Source organism: Anarhichas minor, unplaced genomic scaffold (genome assembly GCF_050575085.1).
Source record: "Anarhichas minor isolate MPS153535 unplaced genomic scaffold, ASM5057508v1 ptg000035l, whole genome shotgun sequence".
NCBI lineage: Eukaryota > Metazoa > Chordata > Actinopteri > Perciformes > Anarhichadidae > Anarhichas > Anarhichas minor.
In genome coordinates this window covers 3147245-3159989 of record NW_027466481.1, presented here as the reverse complement: position 1 = coordinate 3159989, position 12745 = coordinate 3147245, and the positions used below count along the sequence as shown (strand labels likewise).

Below are 12745 nucleotides of genomic sequence, written 5' to 3'. Positions count from 1 at the left end.
TGTAATGATATGATACAGGCCTGGACTCAGCGGGGATCCACCAAAACAATACAGGATGTTAAAGCAGAGCCGATCACGCAGCACAAGAACAACCGAAGGCTATAAACCGCAGAGAAGTATTTGTGAAAACAGTAGATGGCAAAACTCTACATTGCTATTTATCAAGTAATTCCACATCTATGACATCTTCAGCTTGATTTGTGCATCTGCACAGGATACAAATTTGAGACATAAACATACGGAATGACTTGCAATTGCAGTAAGTAGTATATTATATATACTACTGCAGTAAAGCCTGCCTGTCGAGAGCCTATGCAGCACACTATACAATATGTGGACCAAACCTATTGCTGCATCTTAATATTACAGCGATAGTTTGGAGCAATGACTGCAGATCTGTAATGATAAATAATAATTGTCATATTCTGTGGATTTCCACCTCATTGTGTGACCCCCTGCTGATACTGACACCAGGAAGACACGTGACAGTACATGCAGCACCTCAGACAATGCCTTGCTTGTTTTCATATGAATACATTAAAAGTGTCTCTCCATCAGTTACCCTGGTGTAGCAACAGTGTGATGCTCGACACCCTTTCGCCTGGAAAATTCCCAAACAGCGTGGAAGTCTCCAAGATTTAAAGTATGCATATTCATAAGTCATAATCATGGCTGAGGCCCTGCAAAACTTCATTACATATTCATACACAGGGACTTTTCTTATATACACAAGTTAGACTACTTTACTTTAACCCTAGGGCTCAACAGCATATTGAACTAATAGGGATAAGCGGAAGTGAATATGAGACAATTGAAATTCCTGCTGTGATTCAAGGGCAATGCGCTCTTGAAAGCTGTATATCTAAAGAATCAAAATACTGGAAGTGAAATGACCTGAATGTATTTGAGGCAAGAGGAAGCCTGGATTAAACACCTTGTAAAAGCTTCTTACACCTTAATCACCGCGAGCTTAACAATTGCTGTAGTTGTGTACTTGGCGGATGAGTTGGAATTTAAGCGTGAAATAAATGCTGCCACAGACCACTGCACTTTAGTCAGAATAAAAAAAAAGAAAGGACAAAAAAAGAAAGCAAAGATACAGTAAGCACATGGTGAACAGATACTACAGACAGAATAAAGTGACAAAGCATGTCATTTAGAAATAGTGGACATCTTGCCAGACGTCTTACTTCGGTTTACAGGGAGTATGTTTTCTTTGAGCTACTGCCGTTTATTTCTCATCCATCTGTCAAGAGAGAGTTGCAGCATGTTGGCGGTGCACTCACCGCCTTTGTCTTGTAAATTCAACTTCTGACATCCACGAGACTGCAGAGGGTTGTCGCTCGACAGAAATAGACTTCTGTTTTTCTTTTTCGGTCTTTTTTTCCCCGTTTCCGAACAACAAAGCATCTCTGTATCAAAACCGCAAAGGGTGTACCTTGAAGTACACTGTAAGAAAAGTCAGTGAATTTTACAGTGAAAAACTGTTAAATCACAACAGTAAGAGACCGTAAATTGTAAATCGGTTATATTCAGTTTATCTGACAGTGAAACACCGTAAATCTATATATCAGCCAAAACAATAATTTGTGCATGTATTTCTTGTATAAAATACATTTTGTCACTGTTAAATGTACTAAACATTGTACTGATAACGGAAATACACCGTAATATGAAAGAAAAATCCATACCGTAATTTTTGCATTTATTACTTTTTAAAAATACATTTGGTTAATGTTAAATGTACGGACCATTGCTCTGCCAATGGAGGTAAAACGCATCATACAGTCAACAGCCAGCCCCGTATTTTTTGCATTTATTATTCGTAAAAAAATCAGTTTGTCACTGTTAAATGTACTAAACATTGTACTGGTAACGGTAATACACCGTAATATGAACAAACATCCATACCGTGATTTTTGCATTTATTACTTTTAAAACATACATTTGGTTACAGTTAAATGTACGGCCCATTGTGCTGCCAATGGAGGTAAAACGCATCATATATTCAACAGCCAGCCCCGTATTTTTTGCATTTATTATTTGTAAAAACATCAGTTTGTCACTGTTAAATGTACTAAACATTGTACTGGTAACGGAAATACACCGTAATATGAAAGAAAAATCCATACCGTAATTTTTGCATTTATTTCTTTTAAAAAATACATTTGGTTACTGTTAAATGTACGGACCACTGTGCTGCCAATGGAGATATGACGCATTATACATTAAACAGGCAGCCTCGTATGTTTTGCATTTATTATTCGTATAAAATACATTTTGTCACTGTTAAATGTACTAAACATTGTACTGATAACGGAAATACACCGTAATATGAAAGAAAAATCCATACCGTAATTTTTGCATTTATTACTTTTTAAAAATACATTTGGTTAATGTTAAATGTACGGACCATTGCTCTGCCAATGGAGGTAAAACGCATCATACAGTCAACAGCCAGCCCCGTATTTTTTGCATTTATTATTTGTAAAAACATCAGTTTGTCACTGTTAAATGTACTAAACATTGTACTGGTAACGGAAATACACCGTAATATGAAAGAAAAATCCATACCGTAATTTTTGCATTTATTTCTTTTAAAAAATACATTTGGTTACTGTTAAATGTACGGACCACTGTGCTGCCAATGGAGATATGACGCATTATACATTAAACAGGCAGCCTCGTATGTTTTGCATTTATTATTCGTATAAAATACATTTTGTCACTGTTAAATGTACTAAACATTGTACTGATAACGGAAATACACCGTAATATGAAAGAAAAATCCATACCGTAATTTTTGCATTTATTACTTTTTAAAAATACATTTGGTTAATGTTAAATGTACGGACCATTGCTCTGCCAATGGAGGTAAAACGCATCATACAGTCAACAGCCAGCCCCGTATTTTTCGCATTTATTATTCGTAAAAAAATCAGTTTGTCACTGTTAAATGTACTAAACATTGTACTGGTAACGGTAATACACCGTAATATGAACAAACATCCATACCGTGATTTTTGCATTTATTACTTTTAAAACATACATTTGGTTACTGTTAAATGTACGGCCCATTGTGCTGCCAATGGAGGTAAAACGCATCATATATTCAACAGCCAGCCCCGTATTTTTTGCATTTATTATTTGTAAAAACATCAGTTTGTCACTGTTAAATGTACTAAACATTGTACTGGTAACGGAAATACACCGTAATATGAAAGAAAAATCCATACCGTAATTTTTGCATTTATTTCTTTTAAAAAATACATTTGGTTACTGTTAAATGTACGGACCACTGTGCTGCCAATGGAGATATGACGCATTATACATTAAACAGGCAGCCTCGTATGTTTTGCATTTATTATTCGTATAAAATACATTTTGTCACTGTTAAATGTACTAAACATTGTACTGATAACGGAAATACACCGTAATATGAAAGAAAAATCCATACCGTAATTTTTGCATTCATTACTTTTTAAAAATACATTTGGTTAATGTTAAATGTACGGACCATTGCTCTGCCAATGGAGGTAAAACGCATCATACAGTCAACAGCCAGCCCCGTACTTTTTGCATTTATTATTCGTAAAAAAATCAGTTTGTCACTGTTAAATGTACTAAACATTGTACTGGTAACGGTAATACACCGTAATATGAACAAACATCCATACCGTGATTTTTGCATTTATTACTTTTAAAACATACATTTGGTTACTGTAAAATGTACGGACCATTGCGCTGCCAATGGAGGTAAAACGCATCATATATTCAACAGCCAGCCCCGTATTTTTTGCATTTATTATTTGTAAAAACATCAGTTTGTCACTGTTAAATGTACTAAACATTGTACTGGTAACGGAAATACACCATAATATGAACAAAAATCCATACCGTGATTTTTGCATTGATTACTTTTTAAAAATACATTTGGTTACTGTTAAATGTTCGGACCATTGCACTGCCAATGGAGGTAAAACGCATCATACATTCAACAGCCAGCCCCGTATTTTTTGCATTTATTATTCGTAAAATATTCAGTTTGTCACTGTTAAAGGTACTAAACATTGTACTGGTAAAGGAAATACACCGTAATATGAACAAAAATCCATACCGTGATTTTTGCATTAATTACTTTAAAAAAATATATTTGTTTACTGTTAAATGTACGGACCATTGTACTAATTACAGATATACACCATAATATAGCTAACAGCCAACTCTGCAACTTCTGCAAATATTATCTATTACCCATATCCCTGGTGGAGGCCGCTAAGGTATTCAAAAAGCTCCTTGCTGGCAAGGCGACGGGGGTGGATGAATTCGAACTTTGCCCATTCATTAAGTGGTTTGAAAATCAATGGAAAATTCCAAACACTTTTTGCGTAGTGAACTATGGATTTTTGACCATATTCGGCCTAAATACGCCCAGAAAACAATGGACTAGGAGGCTGAAATTTTCACAGTCAATCGACCTCTGCCCATTCATTAAGTGGGATGAAAATCAATGGGAAATTCCAAACACTTTTCCCATAGTGAACTATGGATTTTTGACCTAATTCGGCCTAATTACCCATAGGAAACAATGGGCTAGGACCCTGAAATTTTCACAGTCAATCGACCTTTGGCCAGAGATCAAGTGGTATGAAAATCAATCGGTAATTCCAAACACTTTTCCCATAGTGAACTATGGATTTTTGACCTAATTCGGCCTAATTACCCATAGGAAACAATGGGCTAGGACCCTGAAATTTTCACAGTCAATCGACCTTTGGCCAGAGATCAAGTGGTATGAAAATCAATTGGTAATTCCAAACACTTTTCCCATAGTGAACTATGGATTTTTTACCCAATTCGGCCTACATACCCATAGAAAACAATGGGCTAGGACCCTGAAACTTTCACAGTCATTCCACCTTTTCCCACAGATTAAATGGTGCGAAAAGTTGAAAATTGACTGTTTATTTCACCCAACAGAAAGGATTCTAACCCAATGGTACTTATGATCCGAAATGGCCTTCACCAGTCTTTTCTCTCAATTTTTACACTTTAAATCAAAGTAGAAATTTGAATCCTTTTCCTGTTTAAAGAGGGGCTAGTGAATATGAATTCCCCCAAATTTTACGGTCGTAGCTGCAAGTTAAGGTACCCAAACACAGCCCCAAAGGTCAAAATTGAGGCATATAGCCTTATTTTTCGGCTTTTTTTGGCAAGTGAGAAACGGGCCATTAAATCTTAGTGAAAGGTTGAAACTGCCTGAATTTTGTATTAATCATTCCCCTGTGATAACGTAATGCAGGATCTAAAGCAAGATCTCTGCAGACCCTTGGGAAAGCTAACTTCTGTTAGCAGCATGCTAATGACTTGAATCCAATTGAGCCTTTAAGAGGGTCCTCTTTTGTCCATCATATGTGAATATTAGGACAATAAGCCATTTACAAGTGTTTTCAAATGCACCCAACAGAGATGATTCGAACCAGATGGCACCAGTTTTCACCAGTCTTTTCTCTAACTTTTTATACTCTAAATCAGGGTAGAGATTTGACTCCTTTTCTCCTTCAAAGAGGGGCTCGTCACCATTACCTACCTATAATCTGGACTTCGTAGCTGCAAGTTAAGGTCCCCAAAAACAGCCCCAAAGGGCTTAATTGATGCCTTATTCCCTGAGTGGATTTTTTGACATATGCAAGAATGGCCATAATCTCTCAAATATGGGTCCCAGAACCCACAGATTCTGGACACACATTGTGGACTAGGCCTACAATGAGGTCACCTGAACAGAATTCCTCTAGATTATCTAGAAAAGATTTTTGCCTGTATGACACTCAGACCTCAGCATGGTGTACACGTCCTTAAGGCGTACACCCTGTTGTACTCTTGGTGAGATCAGACCAACTTTTACTTCTAAAGATGTCAGAGCCCTGCTTTTTTAATATGTTGTAGACTTGTTTGAAAACTCCAGAGTTACCTCTTCTTGTGGACAGTCGTAAACGCATACGTTTAGAAACGATGACATAAACACCCACGTTGTCTTTACTAGCAGCTGTTGTTCAGTTAAAGTCTGCATTTCTGCAGAGGAAGCAGCTGTTATTGGAGCGATTAGCGAGCAGCGTGTCCAGCGACGTTAGCAGACCTACGGAGCAGCCCCGTCTGAAGTCACGTTAACCTAATTCATGATATAGATTAGACCACATGGGATCACCTTTCGGTTTGTTTTTTTCCACATGGAACTATACATTCTGCCATTTCTCCTCGACTCTTTCCGCTTTGAGTCACTCAGCAGTGATTGTCAGAGCTAGCTGCACCACAAACAAACAGTCGGTTTGGACACCTGCATTTACTTTGACAGTCTTTTATGTTACAAACACTGAAGCGCATTCAAAAAACATTTGTTTTTTTGTCGATCATTACAGGCTTACATTTATGATTGTATTCAGAGCTGAACTCAAAACATTCGAGGCTTAAGACCTGGCAAAATGATCTTGCTACGCCACTGGTACACGCAGGAAATATTGTCTAACTCGTGCACGCAGTGTCTCATGGTCACAGAAAGCACGGCCGCGGCAACTAGAGTCCTGCTAGTACCCTCGACGTGCGTGAAGGTGCGAGGGCCCGATCAATGTTGCTTGCATTCATTATTTGTAAAAAAGACATTTTGTCAAGGTTAAATGCACTAACCATTGTGCTGTTTTTGTAAATACACTATAATATATAAAATATAACACTGCAGTTTTTGCAGGTACTATTAGTAAAAAGAAATACATTTTGTCACGGTTAAATGTACGAACCATTGTGCTAATAATGTAAATATACCATAAGATAAATTTGAAGGCCAACACTGTAATTTTTGAAAGACATTGTCAGTTTCAACAGTCAGAACTAATATTTAACCAACAAACAAAACAATAAGTGCTAGATGCAAACTAGTCTGCTTATTCAAAGCAGTAGAGAGTAACCTTCCATACGTTTTCCTTGTTTTGTAATCCTTTTTTGCAGAGCATAAGTTGCATCTCACCCCTCACCCCATCCCCCACCTCTCTTTTGATCTCTGTTGGTTAGTATTTTGTAACATTGCAGGTGCTTGCAGGTGCAGATCTCGCGACAGTTTCAAGGCACCCTGTGACATCTATTCCTAATGTGTGTGCAGTGCACCCTATATGATCATACTGTTTCACTGTTTAGCGATTCCCTCATGACACTTTAAGACCAACAGGTGCCTGTCTCAGTGAATAACCTGACCAAATGTGGTGGGAACACAGAGAGACAGACAGACAGAGAGAGAGAGAGAGAGTGAGAGAGAGAGAGAGAGGGACGGACGGACGGAGGCGGCAGTGATCAGACCTACACAACAATTTAAAAAAAGCAACGGTTGGAGGCTGAACTTTTGAACTCATTTCAGCGCCTTTTCTGCGCGCTCAGGCAGCACGTTACTGATGATCAACGGCCTGACTCCTGGAAACACAACACTTCTTCTGAAGGTAAGCATGTCAGCTAGCTAACGTTACATTTGAATTTGAGGCTTTGTTTTCTGCAGTTTTGTGTCGCCCTTGCAAAAACGAGTCATTCAACGTTAATAGTAAGTTCACTTAGCTATCTAAATGAGTTGAGAGTTTACTTTTCGTGGATGTAACATGGGTTATGGGTTTCTGTGTTAAACATTAGCTAGCTTACTTTACCAAAGGTTTGCTAGGAAAATGTTTAGTTGTCATTTCTGTGGCAAGTCAGTTAAAGCTAAAACATCGAGGGGTTATGTGCTTCATTGCAAACTTCATAGTGATGAACCACGTTGTTTATTTAAGTGCGTTGAAGCTGGTTGCAAGCAGACCTTTGTTAGATATGGAGCTATAAGGCTCATTTCTACCAGAGGCATAATGGTAACCTATCAGCTAACGTTACAGCTAAGCTAACGTTACTGTTGGGACGGCTGTTAACTTTACCGCTTATAAACTGTCTGTTAACGTTACTGCTCATAAATGTGCTATGTCTGTTAACGTTACCGCTCATAAGTGCGCCATGTCTGTTAACGTTACCGCTCATAAATGGCTATGGCGTTATTTGAAAGCACATGTCCAGACACAAAGTAGCTAATTATTAAAGTGAGTGGATGGTCAAATGTTTTCACGGTCAGATCTTCATTTACTGCCCACATGCCACGGAGACACAAATAGCAGACAGCAGTATTAGTGACATGTACAGAGAATCTGCTTCTCCTCAGTCATCAGCTGTTCCAACTGAATCACATGACTGTGGCCCTCACCTGCATGACTCAGAAAATGTTATAGAGACCAGCACAGATAAAGGTGATATGGATATTTCTGAAAACTTCAGTGATCTTTTTCTCTGTTTATTCTACTTGAAATTGCAGGGACAGTTTCTACTACCTGCTTGGACCAAACTAACTTCACTGTTTAAAAATGACACACCAATATCAGATGAGGACATCAGCAAAGTTTGTGAGTCTTTGAGAATTTGATCTTTTCTCTGCATGTCATAGAGGGCCAATGAGGACAGCATACTCAAGAGCTCAGTCTTTCAAAAAAGGGTTCAACTATGTGGAGCCTAAGAAAATGTTTTTAGGACGAGATGAGAACAGGACTGATATGTTTTCATATTATGTGCCTGTGAAAGAGACTTTAACCCTTTAGGCTCTGCAAAGACAATACATAAAATATTAGCTGTCTATGTATCTGATGATAATTTGCCAGTTCATGTAAGGTCTGACACAAACCACATGTCACTTGTTTTATTGTGTAGAGAGAAAGATTTCAAAACATTTGTGTTCTCTGAATTACTAACAGACTTGAAGGATTTGGAGGAGAACGGGATCGTAGTATCAGATGAAACAGTAGTCAAAATAACCTTATATTGCATTGCAGGACATAATTTGGGCTCTCATGGCATTGGTGCCTTCACTGAAAATTTCAGTCACTCGCAATATTTCTGTAGGTACTGCCTAATAATCCGATCTGAATTTCAGGGTGACGATCCAAATCTGTGCGGAGCAGAGCGCACCATTGACAGCTACAACTCTGCTGTTGATCGCCTCCAGACCCAAGATAAACCAGATGTGGAAGGAGTAAAGTTGAAGTCAGTATTCAATTCTTTGAAATACTTGAATGTCTGTCAAAAGAAAGACAATTTGTTCCAGTGCTTTTGTGAAACTTCTAGGTCGAAGGCAGGTGGCATTGCTAAGAAGAATCTCCTTTAAAGTAAGTAAATTGTACACATATCTAACAAATATCTGAACATTTTAATTGGTACAAGAGCAGTTTGTGCAGATAATTAAGACAATTTACTCTAATCTTGCAACATTGAATTAATTTGCTCCTGCCACCTTTCAGACATTGCATTCAAACTCTAGTGGTTGTGGACTTGGATGGGAACAACTTGCTGGCTTTTATGACAACCAGGAAAACGGTGGGATTTTAATCCATTTAAATGCCCAAAGCAAGCAGTTGTTTTTTTTACTTTTAAAGATGATTTTTTTGTCATTCGTGTTTTATTGGACAGCAGAAGTAGAGAGACAGGGACCACAGTGGAGTGAGAGGGGATGATCTGCAACACATGGCCCAACGGGAATCAAACCTTTGTTGCTGCGATAACAATATGTGGTACGGGCTAAACCAGGTGAGGCACTGTTTTTATTTTTGAGTGTGAATTTAGCCATTTCATTTTAATTTGCAACCTTTGCATTGAAAAGAGTAAAAGTTGATGCTTGACATGATTTCATCTTTCACTTAAGAGGATGTATGTCCACCCCTTGTCTTTTTTCTCTTTATTCTTTCTTTCAGGTGTGATTACGACTACCAGCGGTTGTACTTCAGATGGACCTCATCACCCTCTTTGCTGTCCTACTAGTGTAACCTTATGATCGGATACATACAAGTGTTGTCAAGGATAAACAGAGGTAAGTTGTTGTAAAGTTCAATGTATGTTCATTTAACAAGAGAAGGCTTTAGGGTCTTCTATTTTTGTAAGCACTGTTTAGCCATTTCATGTTCAAACAGTGTATGCATGTATTGTTGATGTTAAGTACTGCATAAAACTAGGCATTTCATGATCCAATGTGATTTTAACTTCTTGCCAGAATAACCTTTTTTGACATACTGTGAATTTATTTTGACTTTATTGACATACCATACGTATTATGGCTATTTCTTATTCATGAATCATATTTGTAGCTTGACCTTTTTATGAAATCTTTAACCCTACTCTTTGTTTACCCTTTGGTAAGTTTGTTCTGTTTTACCCTCTTTAATGTTTTGTGTTTTTATAGTTTGATTGTTTTTTGTGTGAAGTATGAGAACCATTTTGCAACTGTGTAAGTGCTATATAAAGTTATATTATTGGTGATGTTACTGTTATTATTATTGTTAGTATTGTTAATGTTTTCTATGTTGTCTTTTTTTCTGGCTGGAAGATCATGCTAGCCCACAGCGAACACCAGATTGACTTGTGAGTCTTCAAGCAGAAATTATGACAACACCTGCCTAAAGTTCCAGTTTCCTGAACAGCATACCCTGTCTGTATGAGACTCTGTCCCACCTGTCTTCAGTCAAGTCTGGACCCAATGACTCAGACACCAGTCTTGTCAAGGCTAATTAGAGGTAAGCAGTGCGATAGGTGCAACTCAAACTTCACTCAATCAATCATCCTCAGGTGCACGGTCTGAGCCAACCGCTTCATGCAAACATAGATGAAACCACTGGAATATAGTTTTGTATTAGTACTATTTGTTTTTTAGTGCTCTGAACTGATATCCCCCTTACATTACGTTTCACGTAGCAGTAAAATGTCATTAATTCTGTGTACTATCTTTCCAAAATCCACCCAAAAGGGGTTTGCACCTGTGTCTTTGCACCCAAGTGGGCCCTACAGTGCACTCTTATGTTTATTTGATGGTAAATGCTGGGGGTCATTGTTTCCTATTGAACTGGGTCTCCGCCATACAGTTTGATTTTTGTTAACGAGAAGGCAGTTATATTAGCTATTGTACACTGAATAGCTCAGTTATTCAAATGCAATACAACTCAACAACAGGATACAGCTTACTGTATTCTAGTTTCTCTATTTATTTTGCAACAGTAATGTAATTGATTTTAGAGATATTTAAAAGGTCTTAAAAGTCATTGAATTAAAAAAATTAAAACAAAAAATGTAGAATTGATGGAATTAATAAGATGTGCAGATACCCTGGTTGTATCAAACATGATGATTGTCTTTACACTGTGTGCACAATTAAAAGGCAAGTTGTATTTTTGAGTATTAATTGTATTGAACAACTACAGAGCTCTCGGTCAATCCAAAATGTTATAAACCTCAAACCTGAATATTTAATAAAGTAAAAGTGAGGTTTTGGCTTTCTTAGGAGAATATATATGTGTGCACAATTATTATGCAACTAAATGAAAAATGTTCCCATCTCACTTGTTTATTTTTATCTGTTAAAGTGAGAATAATAAACAAACAACTCAAAATTTACAAATAAACGTTATTGATATTTAAAAAAAATAAAATAATCTGTGACACTATTATTTTTTATTAAGTATAAAGTGCTGGTTTCTTCTAGGTCATTGGAGCTCAGTTTAACAGCAGAAGGCAGTAAATGTTTCTGTAGGCATCATGTTGAAGCACTGCATCAATCTAACTTTGCCTTTGTTTCTGTTTTTGGGTGCAGAGAGGATCATTCCAGTCCACAGTGAATACCTGATGGTCAACATACGAGTCCTCAAGCAGAACTGGTGAAAATACACGCTTCATGTTCCAGCTTCCTGAACTTCATGTCCATGTGAGACGCTATACCATGTTGAGTGCCCTCTTCAGTCAAGTCTGGACTCAGTGACTCATTACTCTTGATCAACTCAGGGCAAGTGGCTAATCCTTTCATGTTTATTCATGGTTATCCTTCATATATATATGGACACATGCTGTTTCTTCAAGATCTCAACACTGCTTTGTGAGTATATTGTACAAGATATTGTATCAGTTCAACCTGTTTTTCACAGAGAATGTTAGTTTCTTAAGGTATATCAATGATGGTCTGTACCTTGATTTACAATCTGCTTTATTTGATATTTCCTTTGTAATTTACAATAATCAGAAGTTGACTGAAATCTATGCCAACCAATTGTATTACGTTCTATGTTGTACCGTATTTTTGTACCGTGATGTCTTATACATTGTCACTATATTTTTTACGGTAAAGTTCTGGCAACCACAGCTGCCGGTAATTTACCGTTAAGTTGCATTTTTCAATAAAATGCCGTAATGTATCATACAGTTGTACTGTGTTTTTTACTGAGAAAAACTGTAATTAGCTTCACAATATAGTTGCTGTTTATAAGGTTATTTACCGTAAACACGTTTATAACATGGCTGTTATTTCTAAAGCAAATTACCGTAAACAGGTTTATGAAATCTGTTTTTTTTATAGTAATTTACCGTAAACAAAAAACAGTTCTCAACTGTGAAATCTACGGTTGCAAAAATAATATACCGTGATGTATTATACATTCTCACTTTATTTTTTACGGTGAAGTTCTGGCAACCACAGCTGCCGGTAATTTACCGTTAAATTGCATATTACCTTAAACAGGTTTATGAAATCTCTGTTTTTTATAGTAATTTACCGTAAACAAAAAACTGTTCTCAACTGTGAAATCTACGGTTGCAAAAAAGATATACCGTGATGTATTATACATTCTCACTTTATTTTTTACGGTGAAGTTCTGGCAACCACAGC

At 37.1% G+C, this 12745-nt stretch overlaps 2 long non-coding RNA genes across 3 annotated transcripts; both read left to right on the top strand.

The window, feature by feature from the left end:
- The first annotated feature begins 1456 nt into the window (after positions 1–1456).
- LOC142965757 (uncharacterized) lies at positions 1457–9085 on the top strand. Its single transcript, XR_012957734.1, has 3 exons — positions 1457–7481; positions 8369–8456; positions 8981–9085. It is a non-coding gene; the product is annotated as an uncharacterized LOC142965757 (long non-coding RNA).
- A 79-nt stretch (positions 9086–9164) lies between these two features.
- On the top strand, positions 9165–12278 carry LOC142965756 (uncharacterized). Of its 2 annotated transcripts, none has more exons than XR_012957733.1 (6): positions 9165–9212; positions 9345–9420; positions 9517–9630; positions 9795–9910; positions 10424–10610; positions 11681–12278. It is a non-coding gene; the product is annotated as an uncharacterized LOC142965756 (long non-coding RNA). The 2 variants fall into 2 exon arrangements; XR_012957732.1 differs by having other exon boundaries at positions 9168–9212; positions 9514–9630.
- Positions 12279–12745: the final 467 nt, after the last annotated feature.